General features: G+C 33.5%; 1 pseudogene; it reads left to right on the plus strand.

Annotated features, from left to right (window-relative positions):
- Positions 1–2796: 2796 nt before the first annotated feature.
- LOC129303873 (cytochrome P450 71D10-like) lies at positions 2797–5591 on the plus strand (annotated as a pseudogene).
- The last annotated feature ends 7525 nt before the right edge of the window (positions 5592–13116 follow it).

Here is a 13116-nt window from a genome sequence, read left to right on the forward strand (position 1 = left end):
TAAACAGAACATTAGTTCAACATCGAAGTTACATAAACAGAATCATTAAGACCACATCTTCATTGATCATCTTCGAGAATATGTCCACATCCCTCTGGCCACGTTTGTAGGACTTGCAGTTGGTTTCCAACTTCTTTGGGTCGTTTTAGCAAGGAAATCTACACACCTGATGCTTTCTCTAAAAGTCACTTCCCAGGCTGAGCATTAGATTTCTCTAGTATCTTCCAGTGTCTCGCTTCAAACGGACCACCATCTTATAGTAATGAGTTAATACGAGTCGAAATAAGGTTGAAAAAAATTTAGGACCAAACTTGAAAAAAATCACATATTTTTTATGTTCAGGTTTATTTGGGGCAAGCCCAATTAGGTTCTAAATTGACCTAACTACTCCATTAAAAATTTAATTTTTAAAAAATATATTAAATATTAATTAAATTCTTTTAGTTTTAGCTTATTTTATATTGAAAGACCATATACTTGAGTACATTATGATAGATATTTTCTTAAAAAAAACTAAAAATACTAATATTGTTATATTTTTATTATTTTTAATCTATAAAATAACTTAAAATAATATTTACAATATATTTTAATATTTATTTCTAAATTTTAAGATCCACAAATTTTTTTTAAAGTTGAATCTTCTACATTTTTTTAATTACTGCTAAAAAGTATATTTTACATTTTTTATAATAATAAAAATAATTAATTTTTAAATAAAAATTGGATTTAAAAAAAAAGAGGATGAAAATTGACAATTTGAGCATTTAGGCCTACCTGAATTATCGATTTTACTTGGATTTTAGTGAATCCGAGCTGTCTACTCAATTCCAAATCAATTTTAATTGTATGAATCTCTGTTTCCACAATGGTTCCAGCAGAAATTTCTGTTTGGAACCCGATGATCCATCTTTCACTTGAATCTCTAATTAGGCCACCACATGCTGCCTGCATATTGAACCTAACCGAAGCATCCATGCCTACCCACAAGAATTCAAATGGGGATGGAGTCCACTCGTTATGTGCCTTTGCATTCACTTGAAAAATTCTATTTTAAAACTTTCCCGTGCTTGTCTCTTCCAATATAATAGCAGTGCTTAAATTTTGAAGGTGCGTGGTTATCAAAAATTTTTTGCACCTCATTGTCCATAGGATCCAACAAGTAGGCGCAAAAACTCAAAACCAAGGCCATTGCTTAAAGCGATTGTTCCTCAGACGAAGTCCATCGAAGCCAAACTTGTAAATTATCCTGCATGTTAATTAGGATTCAGAATAGTTTCCCGTACAACTCTCGCAATGTTACAATCTCTCAAAATGTGTATAATCTCTTCCTTTCTTTGACAGTTGAATGGACACACACCACTTTTCACTAAACCTCTTTTGGCTCCAAGGGAATTTGAAGAGAATACCGTCTATGCTGGAACTTGCATTACTTCTTTTGACAACAAATCAACAACCATTGTAATGTGTTCTTCATTGCAAAAGTACTAGATAATTTAATATAGGAAGTTGTTTCTAACAAGATTAAATTTTATTCATATATTTTAAAATTTTTATCAAGTTATATTATTAACGAGTGATAAACAATGCAGTTTCTGTTTAGATTTTGTGTGATGCACACATGCACAAGCACACACCCCACTACTAAAAGAAAATTTAAATTAATGGATAAATATGTCACTAATTATTGGCAAAATTGATTACTAATTTTGAGTTTAGCATTGACAATCCGTTCCTAATTTCTATTAAAAATATTGCATCACTATTTCAGTAACTGAAAAATATTCTTCACTAATTTATAAACTTTTGTTACTAATATATTTTATAACTGAAACTTATTTTGCAAGTCCCACCACCACTGCCATATCACTTGCTACATTACCTTCATGTACATCATCACCATTTATGTCCCACATCATTGTCGCTCAAACTTTCATGCAACATCGCCATCACATCATAAATTTATTTTTAATTATCTTCATGAGTATGAAGGTGAAAGTGAGTTCTACCAATTTTGATGAAGCTATATTTCATGGAAAAGTAAGATACATTATACCAAACAAGTTATTTTTCAATTTTACTTTCACTTCTCTAATATCAGTTCCATGCTATCAAATAAAACATTAGGCTTTCATCAGCTATATGTATATATGTATGTATGTATATATTTTAATTAGGTGGTATTGGTAAGAGCAATTTTATAAACTCATTTGTCATTTACTTCCAGATAAAAAAAAACCATAATTCTTTCATAAAATTTTAATAATTAAATGTATATAATTGCTATTAATGTATTCATGCCCTGCCATTTTCATTTTCTGTGTTTAGCTTTAGTACTCATCACTCTTGCCTCTTGATGATAAATGATGGAACGTAAATTGTCCAAATTTAATTAGGATGATTCATATTTAAGTTTTTTATTTTATGTTTATTAAAATATAATTTTATAAAAATTATAAATATTTTTAATAAATTTATTTTATCATCAATTTAACCTGTGATATTTAATTTGAATGGTTTAAATTTAATATTAAAAATTATATCAGATATATCCTACTTGGCCTGTCATCATGGAATATATATGGGATGCTCATCGGTCATCGCTACAGTACTCAGAACAACGCTGTACACAGAAGACGCACCCCGTCATTTTCTCATGCATGGCGCCAAAAGCAATGAACTTTGCAAACAAATCCAAAGATATATGGAAATGAAAGAGAATATTCAACAATCTCGCAGGCTCGTACTAATCGATGCTCGTAACTTCTAACAGCATCACTGATCTGCCACATATTGACGCCGGCGGGCGGCGTTTGTTTACCAATTGACGGCGACGTCTGAACGAAACATACATCTATATTCATTTTAATTTCTTCCTTACGGTCCAATTCTCCATGATGCGTCACTATCACTAACACAATCTTCGGTTTCCTTATTGTGCCTCAATTCTGCACGAAACGTTTATCTTCAGCTTAATAGTAAACGCTCCATTTTTATTTTTGGGAGTAGTCAAAGCTTCTTTTCCAAGCCAACAATGGAGTCGGAGCTCCAAATTCCTTCACCTGCTGCAATCGTTTCCTTCTTCCTCTTCTCATTCACAGTGATTTGCATATTTTGGAGATCGAAGATCAGAAATCCAAACTCAAAGTTGCCTCCCGGGCCACCTAAGATACCTGTCCTGGGGAATATGCACCAGATTGGAGCCATGCCTCAACAAACCCTGGTGAAATGGGCAAAGAAATATGGGCCTCTAATGCTTCTAAAGCTCGAAGGACTTTCAAGCATAGTGGTATTCGTCTAGATTTCCATTCTGATTGATTTAATTTCTTAGTTACGGTTTATAATATGGAATATAAGAGTTTTCCGGTCAATTATTTGTTTGTTTGGGTTCTGTTGATGTGGAAATCTTTTTGAGTTTTACAACCAACTTTCTGAGTTACTGTGAATGTTCTCTCTTGATTCTTCACTAAGGTATCCTCTCCTGAAATGGCCAAACAAGTGATGAAAACCCATGATATCATCTTTGCAAATCGGCCTTATGTTCTTGCTATAGATATCATCACGTATGGCTCCAAGAGCATGAGCTCCTCTCCGTATGGGAGTTACTGGAGGCAGATGAGGAAGATTTCCACCTTTGAACTTCTGACGCCGAAGCGTGTGGAATCTTTTCGACCCATTCGGGAAGAAGAGGTTTCAAAACTTGTCAAGGAGATAGCTCTGAGTGAAGGGTCAGTAATCAGTCTTACCAAGAAGGTCAATTCAATGGCCTATGGCATGACGGCTAGAATAGCTTTTGGAACTAAATCTAAAGATCAGTAAGCTTATATTGGACTTATGAAGGAAGTCTTGAAATTAATAGGAGGGTTCTCTCTGGCTGATTTGTACCCATCAATTGGAGTTCTTCAAGTATTGACAGGTTTAAGGTCTAGGGTTGAGAAGGCTCATCAAGAAATGGACAGGATACTTGGGAGCATTGTAAGAGATCACAAGGACAGAGATACACAAACAGAAGCAATCTACGAAAAAGCAGAAGATATCGTTGATGTTCTGCTGAAGCTTCAGAAGCAGGATAACCTTGAACATCCTCTGTCTGATGAAATGATCAAGGCAACCATTTTGGTTAGAATCTTGCTACTATGACTATCTTTCCATATTTGACACCAAAATAGGGGAAAAAAATTAACTATCAAAGATCAATTGACTAGGAAGGTTTTCGAGAAACGAGATAAGTATAGGAACCATATTCATTCTTAATGCTAGCATTTAATATGACGTGATACTTTAAATAATTTCACTCTGCTAAGTCACTGATTGTATCCATGCTTCTTAGGTTCTGTAGAAGTACCTTTTCTCTCTTTGTTTAACTACCTTTAAATGTTAGTAGAAATATTAAATATGAACTCGTAGTTAACCATTTAGTGATTTTATAGTAGTGCTGTTATATGTGATCCCTAATGCAAAAGTTAAGGCAAAAAGTTCAAACGAAAATCTTTTTAGCATTGGAAACTATAAAACATACTTTCAGTTTCAGTTTCATGCTGACTATGATAAAGTAGAATCATTAGGTCTATGTTATTGACAAAATAGTCTACAACAATTCTAATTACTTCACTGTATTTATTTCCTAAATCAAAAATATACTTGGAAGAAGCAGCACATCAGATTAAACTTGCAAAAAAAAAAACAAAAATTGATTGGAGTGACAGAAGAAAAAGTCACATCCCTTCCAAGTTCAGATATTGAATTTGAACCATTTTTTGTGACTTCAAGTTAGAATCATCTGTGAGTTGAAGCTAATGCTAAAAGCAATTGTTGAAATTCTTTTAATGATAGTATATCTTACAGGACATGTTCAGTGCTGGAAGTGAAACCTCATCAAATACCATAGAATGGGCAATGGCAGAGCTGGTAAAAACCCAAGGGTGATGGAGAAAGCACAAGCTGAGGTGAGAGAGCTCTATGAAGGAAAAGGTTATGTAGATAAAGCAAGTGTTCATGAACTGAAGTACTTGAAGCCAATCATCAAGGAAACATTGCGTATGCATCCTCCGGTTCCATTGTTACTCCCAAGGGAATGCAGTGAGAGATGTGAAATTAATAGGTATGAGATTGCAGCTAAAAGCAAGGTGATGGTTAATGTATGGGCAATAGGGAGGGATCCTGAGTATTGGCTTGAAGCTGAGAAATTTTACCCAGAAAGATTCATTGATAGCTCAGTGGATTACAGAGGAGCAGATTTTCAGCTCATTCCATTTGGTGCTGGAAGGAGGATGTGTCCTGGCATAACATTTGGTATTGCTAATGTTGAACTTTCACTTGCAAATTCGCTATTCCATTTTGATTGGAAGATGTCTAATGGGGAAAAGCCTGAAGATCTAGACATGAATGAATCCTTTGGCTTGTCTGTAAAGAAAAATTATGATTTGGAGCTAATTCCTGTAAAGTATAGCTCATCTGCAATTTAAGGCTATAAGGTAAATTTAAGCTATCTGAGACCAACTAATAAAGGATTAGGTCGAGTATGGTAGAGGTTTAAAGTTTAAACCGTCATGATATGTGTCTGTAATCTGTGCAATAATAAGTTATTGTTGTCACCAAATAGTACTGGATTTTCTATATCTCTCTGTTTTTTTTTAGTCTCGTGTTGTTGTTTGTTCTCTTTTTATTAATTTGATTAGCGAGTAAGATTTTGACTGCTGCTTTTGCATCTTTTCATAGTTGTCGGAAGTATCTAACATGGGGAATTTTGAAAGGAAAGGGGAAGGATGATCTGTGGCATAAAGCCGCCATGAGAATATTATAATACCTCAATAATTTAAATCATGCTTTGTATTTCTGGACGCTGAACATGCAAATATTATAATGCATTTGGCGAGATCATTTATTTAAGTGCGTCTCAAAGTATAAATGACGACGACGACGACAATAATAATAATAATAATAATAAATTCGAGAAGCTAAGATCGCAAATTCCATCCACTATTGTTTGATGTACTCCATTGAATGGTAATTTCAGTGATTTCCATTATTTTTAAGAAATTTTTGCATAGATAGCCCATATTATAAGACTAAGTAAAAGAAATAGTATATCCTTTTTTAAATTTCAAAAAATGACCTTTTTAATATTTAGATTATAATTAATTTATAAAACTGTCCTTTTTAATATATGCCTTTTTAAAATACCAAGAGATTCAAAATGCAAGAAATCTCTTGAACAAAAGAGACAAATACAAGAGAGAAGACAAAACTCGATGCAAGAGAGATGAATGTAAGATAGCAGAATAGTGTGAGGGAGCCATAGTCACGACAGCGAGAGACAAATCAGAAGTGAGATATATCGACAGTACTCAACGGAACGAAGCACCCCGATGGGGAACGAAGCTACAGATTCATGATTTTTTATTTATTAGTTTAGTTATTTGATTCTCTATAATAAGCTAAGAATCTAATTTTTTTTGTGGACCATGTTTGATCTGTTTTGGGTAAATGATATGTGTTTTTTGTGTCATTGATTTGTGATACTACATTATTAATATATGATCGTATATCAATTATAAAAAGTTTATGTCTGATTGTTTGGTTATATTGATCTACAATAGTATATTAGTGATATGCTATTATTTATCACTAATATACAAGTCATATTAGCGAAAACTTATCAATTTGTTTATCATTGATATACAAAAGTATATCAATTATGTAGTATCGTAAATCAGTAATGGAGTTTTTTCTTTGATGTCTAACGTCCTCTTCATAATACATGGAAAAAATAGAGAGGGAGAGAGAGGAAAAGCTTCGTGATAAAGATAATGATCTAGGTAAATCGTAAAGTCTCCCTTACTTAACCACATTTAACTCCATATAGATGGTAATCAACGGATTAACCCTCAAAGGATTACCAAGTTGTAAAATTACATAAATGAGAGAATTTTCAAATCATTTACAATGGAATCTCAAAACTCAATTTTCAATCTTAATCACACACTTAAAATGTTCAAATCAGAGTTTGAAGATGATGTGGAAGTTTAAAAAAACAAATGGGACCCAACCCAAAACAATGACTTTTAAAACTCAAAACTATATTTTGTGCAGAAAATGACCCATGTGCCGCAGCTTATGACACATACGTTGTAGCTCACTTGCCTCTATGCCATGCGCCACAGCGTGAGGCATTGCACGAATTTGACAGATATTAGCTGTCAAAATGATAGCATAGGGAGCGAACTTGGAACGCGTCTCAAAACTTCGTCCGACGTTCGATTGAAGTGGCTTTAGTGTCTAGACGGAGCTTTCTCCTAACTCCAGCTAATGACACAGGTTTCACACTCAAATTTGTTTTCTACAAAAAGTTAGACACCAAAACCCTTTTTTATCACTTTTCACCAAGATCTCACATCAATGGTGTCCCAACTCAACCACAAGTGCTAAAAGCCTATACCAACCATCCAACCATACTCAATGAACTCTAATGAACTCATACAATGCACCATACACAATCAAAAACACATATTTCTCAAAATCACCACTCAACCCCAATTTTCACAAAGCACAAGGGGGAGGAAAATCACACACAAAACCATCATTTTCATTTCAAATAAATTAAAATACACATGTTCCTACTTGCACTATTATTTTGACCTTATCCACAAGTTTACAACTAAAACTCTCTGACCTATGATACAAACTATGCAAGTTGTATGCTACTATAAAGTAGTATAAAAATCACATGTAACTCCTAGTTAGCAATTTTATTAACATACATACACATAAAATAACAAAGAAAGGCATACAAAAGGATTACTCTACAAATTCCAAGCCTCTGCGTGTTTTCCCCGACTCGAATTTGATGAGTTAGGCCCTGAAAATATTGAGAATTGAAGGATGAGTACAATCACTCCATAACCAAGTTTCACCTAATCTAGACAGTTGCATGTCAATTGTAAATAGATGCAAATAGACAACCACAATTACAACACATGTGACAAACTTGGCCACAGTTTATAATATTAACAACCATGTGACCGAGCCCAAAAACACATATATCTATTTTAAATCACAATGCACAATACGGAGTTGCAATACTACCAACCATGTGGCTGAATTTATATGCATGATCGAATGCCAGCCTTATACCCTTCTGTTATCTTTGATGTGAAATCAGTGGCTATCATATGGCTACGTCCTTCATGGATTAACCTAGCCTTTTACTTGTAAGGAGCTACGTGGCCAGGGTTAACTCACTCACTTATATAATCTGATTTCCCCCAATACTAGCAACCATGGGGTGTCATAACCCTGATCTAGCCTCCTCATGAACCGGTGGAGACTAGTTAGGTTTGAGTCCCTTATAGAACAAGTGGGACAATCTCGAATCAACCATGGGACCGGGGCTACCTCCTGATTTTAACGGTCGGTGCCAAGGCAAGTTCCCGATTCCAACAATCATGGCTAGTACATTTAACCATCTACTCCTCTCCCTAAGCAAACTCCCGCTAATGATCATACTACGCACAACTCACATAATTATGCATTCAACTCAAAACGTATCATGTCATATGACTCACATACTCCTACTCAATTACTCTAAATACTCCACATTAGAAATCACAACTTTCACTCACAATAATATGCCAAGATAAATTCATAAATCACAATTGCATGGCATGTAAGAAGTTTTCATTTATCAAATCATTCACAAGTTCATCTTTTGTCCAAAATTGCATCTATAATTCAAAATATAATTCACGATTTAAAACAATCCATTTTTAACTAATAACAAATTAATATTCAACTACATAAAAATACAGAGTTGCAATACTACCAACCATGTAGCTGAATTTATATGCATGATTGAATGCCAGCTTTATACCCTCTTGTTATCTTTCATGTGAAATCGGTGGCTATTATATGGCTACGTCCTTTATGAACTAACTCAGCCTTTCACTTGTAAGGAGCTACGTGGCCAGGGTTAACTCACTCATTTATATAATTTGATTTCTCTCAATACTAGCAACCACGGGGTGTCATACCCCTGATCTAGCCTCTTCATAAACCGGTGGAGACTAGTTATGTTTGAGTCCCTTATAGAACAAGTGAGACAGTCTCGAATCAACCATGGGACAAGGGCTACCTCCCGATTTCAACGGTCGGTGCCAAGGCAAGTTCTCAATTCCAACGATCACAGGCAGTACCTCGTGGATTTAACTATCTACTCTTCTCCCTAAGCAAAATCCCCCTAATGATCATACTATGCACAAATCACATAATTATGCATTCAACTCAAAACGTATCATGTCATATGACTCACATACTCTTACTCAATTACTCTAAATACTCCACATTAGAAATCACAACTTTCACTCACAATAATATGCCAAGATAAATTCATAAATCACAATTGCATGGCACGTAAGAAGTTTTCATTTATCAAATCATTCACAAGTTCATCTTTTGTCCAAAATTGCATCTATAATTTGAAATATAATTCACGATTCAAAACAATCCATTTTCAACTAATAATAAATTAATATTTAACTATATAAAAATACGAAGTTGTAATACTACCAACTATATGGCCGAATTTATATGCATGATTGAATGCCAGCCTTATACCCTCCTGTTATCTTTAATGTAAAATCGGTGGCTATCACATGGCTACGTCCTTCATGGACTAACCCAGCCTTTCACTTGCAAGGAGCTACATGGCCAGGGTTAACTCACTCATTTATATAATCTGATTTCTCTCAATATTAGCAACCATGGGGTGTCATACCCCTGATCTAGCCTCCTCATAAACCGGTGGAGACTAGTTAGGTTTGAGTCCCTTATAGAACAAGTGAGAAAGTCTCGAATCAACCATGGGACCAGGGCTACCTCCCAATTTCAACGGTCGGTGCCAAGGCAAGTTCCTGATTCCAACGATCATGGCCAGTACCTCATGGATTTAACCATCTACTCCTCTCCCTAAGCAAACTCCCGCTAATGATCATACTACGCACAACTCACATAATTATGCATTCAACTCAAAACATATCATGTCATATGACTCACATACTCCTACTCAATTACTCTAAATACTCCACATTATAAATCACAACTTTCACTCACAATAATATGCCAAGATAAATTCATAAATCACAATTGCATGGCACGTAAGAAGTTTTCATTTATCAAATCATTCACAAGTTCATCTTTTATCCAAAATTGCATCTATAATTCGAAATATAATTCACGATTCAAAACAATCCATTTTCAACCAATAACAAATTAATATTCAACTATATAAAAATAAGTTTCTCCCGGTTACCTTAAACTTTTGAGAGGTCAAAGGTTTACCCCTCTAAATATCAACTTCTAGAGCTTCTCACAAGCTTAAATGGTGCCAATAACAATGATCTACAATCACATTATAAAGATATCATCATTATCTCATTTTGTGAGTTTTCCAACATTAATCTCCACACACTCTATTCTATCCATCCAAAAATTTACTACCTATTCATACCCAATGGATTCATTAGATTCCATTAATGCATATTATCATTAATAGATCTTCAAACTACCATCAATGGATATCAAACTCTCCCAACTATCTCATTTATGTTGATTTTCGGACATTAAAGGCTTCACTCTACTAACCATACACAAAATCATTAATGTAGGGTTTATCTACCTCAAACAACTCCCATTATATCTATTTTATCTAATAGATCGGACTCATAACTCTTATGGATCAAAAATAAATCTTCTAACCTAAACCCTAACTCAAACCTTTATAAATGAGGGAGAGAAAGGAAGAAGAGGACATAGATTGCTTCCCTTATGTGTTTGGGAGCTTCAATCTATCCTCAAGGGTTCTAATATTTGTGCCCTAACAGAGCTTCAATATGTTCTTTGGTTTTCTCCTTCCTCTTCTCTATTTTTCTCGTGTAGATATGAACCAGATATATCTAATTTTTGGCCTTGTACCGTGACACATGCTGTCATCCATTGTGACTTATGGTACAGAGAGGCTTGTTGTATTTAAATATGGCCCTGTGCACTGTGGTGGATTGACCACACACCACAGCATATGGCACAGAAGGCATTCCTTCACTTTTTGTTCCTTTTTCCTTACCTGAGTGGCGCACCATTGATTTAGACTAACTTCTAGGGCTAAAATTATAACAAATTACATCAATTAGGCTCCTCTGGCCACACACCTCATTAACTTATTAATAAACTCATTAGGTTAACAAATCACACTTAATTTTCTCAGATGTTAGTTAAATCAAATCAAAATTTTTGATGAAGAAAAGAACTGTATGAGAGATGAATATAATGATTCAGGAAAATTAAATCAAAAAAATTTGATGAAGAAAATATTCAGAGATGATAAATCAAAGAGAGAGCACGCACAATATGATTTTTTATGATAAAAATGAAAGATCCAGTCAATTAAATATTAGTTAAATTAAATATATTCAATTTTAATGATAAATTTATTCTGAGGATAAAAAAGGAAAAATACATCTAAGTAATTTTATGAATGGGCCATATTCCAAAATATTCAAAAACCTCATCCATAATATATTAAAGTTTCATTTTTTGAGGCCATTAAACTAATTTTGTTTATTTTTTTCAATAGCTTTATTTGTTCTCGCTATAAAAAAATAGTGTGGGAGTTATCTTTCTATTTAAGCAATTTTTAAGGCATAATTGGCTACTAAATATGGCATTTCTTCTAATAAAAATTTGAATCTTAATTCATTTCATTATAAGAAATTAACCTTTTCAGCTAAACATAATTTTAATTGGTTACAGGTATTATCTTTAATTACCTATAAAAGAGCTATTAATTCTTTTGCATATGCTTTTTGTGTTTTTGACTTTTTTTTTCCTTTTATTAGAAAAGGAAGAAGAAGAAAATGAAGGTGCTCGACAAAGCTCTATCAGGGTTTGCCACATTAGTGGTTTGAGAGTATTTTGGTGCTAGAGAACATCTAAAATAAGTGTCCTAAGCCCTAATATCCTTTTCTCTTCCATTTTGTTGAAGTTTTTGTTTAGGATTTTATAATGGGAGATGATTTTCAGTCTATATAGGTTATGGATCCAAACCTATTGACTCAAATGAAGTTAATGAGAATTACTTAGAGTATTTAAACTAAGTATTGATGATTTTAAAGATTGTTGGTTGGTAAATTCCATAAATATATGAAAATGGCATTAATAAGGGTTGTTGAAAGGGCTATAATGCCATTAATGGAGGTTAAATGGCTCATTAATAATATTGGAAGCTAAAGATAGTTAATAAATTCAATAGGTAAGCCTAAATGTGAGAAATAGAGGCATTAAATATTTTAGAAGTGAAAAATGAGAATTAAAAATGTGTGTTTGATAATGTTGATAAGTTTAGAAAGTTATTTAATTGTAGATTAATCATTTGAGCATCATTTTGGCTTGGGGAAATTGAACTTGGAAGCGAATTATTAAGAGGTAAACCTTTGATCTCTCAAAAATTTGAGGTAATCAAGGGAACCCTATTTTGGATAGTTGCTTATTAATTGCATTGTAAAATGAAATGTGGTTATTTTCATATATATATATATATATATATATCGATGATTGTTAATGTGTAAGTATGCTATGAAATCATGAGATAGTATATTTGTCTTGATTTGAACTAAAGATGTAAAAGTGATTTTGAAATGAATTACAAATTACAATGTGTTATGGAAATGAGTAGTTGATGATTGGTGTGATAAACTTGATTTATGATTTAGTATAATGAGATGGAGTTAATCATGTTAAGATTGAAATGATAGATATTTGTGGTATATGTGAAAATGAGATTGATGCTCACTTGGGCAATATATTATTGTGAGCCCAATGTGATAATAATGAATAAATGAAATTGTGAAAATAAGCGGGTATCATATATTGCATGATCAGTTGGCAGAAGTTTTTCTAAGGAGAGGAGGTAGTTAACTTTATATGGTTTTTTCGACTACTTTTCGATGCATGAGGGTATAACCTTGTCCTATAGTTTGTTAAGGGACTAGAATCTAACTATTTTCACTAGTTTATCGAGGACATTAGCTTAAGGTATACCACACCTTAGATATTCGAGAGTAGGAG

The sequence above is a fragment of the Prosopis cineraria genome, unplaced genomic scaffold (genome assembly GCF_029017545.1).
Source record: "Prosopis cineraria cultivar Desert tree isolate PC_DT_omini unplaced genomic scaffold, ASM2901754v1 PC2, whole genome shotgun sequence".
Taxonomy (NCBI): Eukaryota; Viridiplantae; Streptophyta; class Magnoliopsida; order Fabales; family Fabaceae; genus Prosopis; species Prosopis cineraria.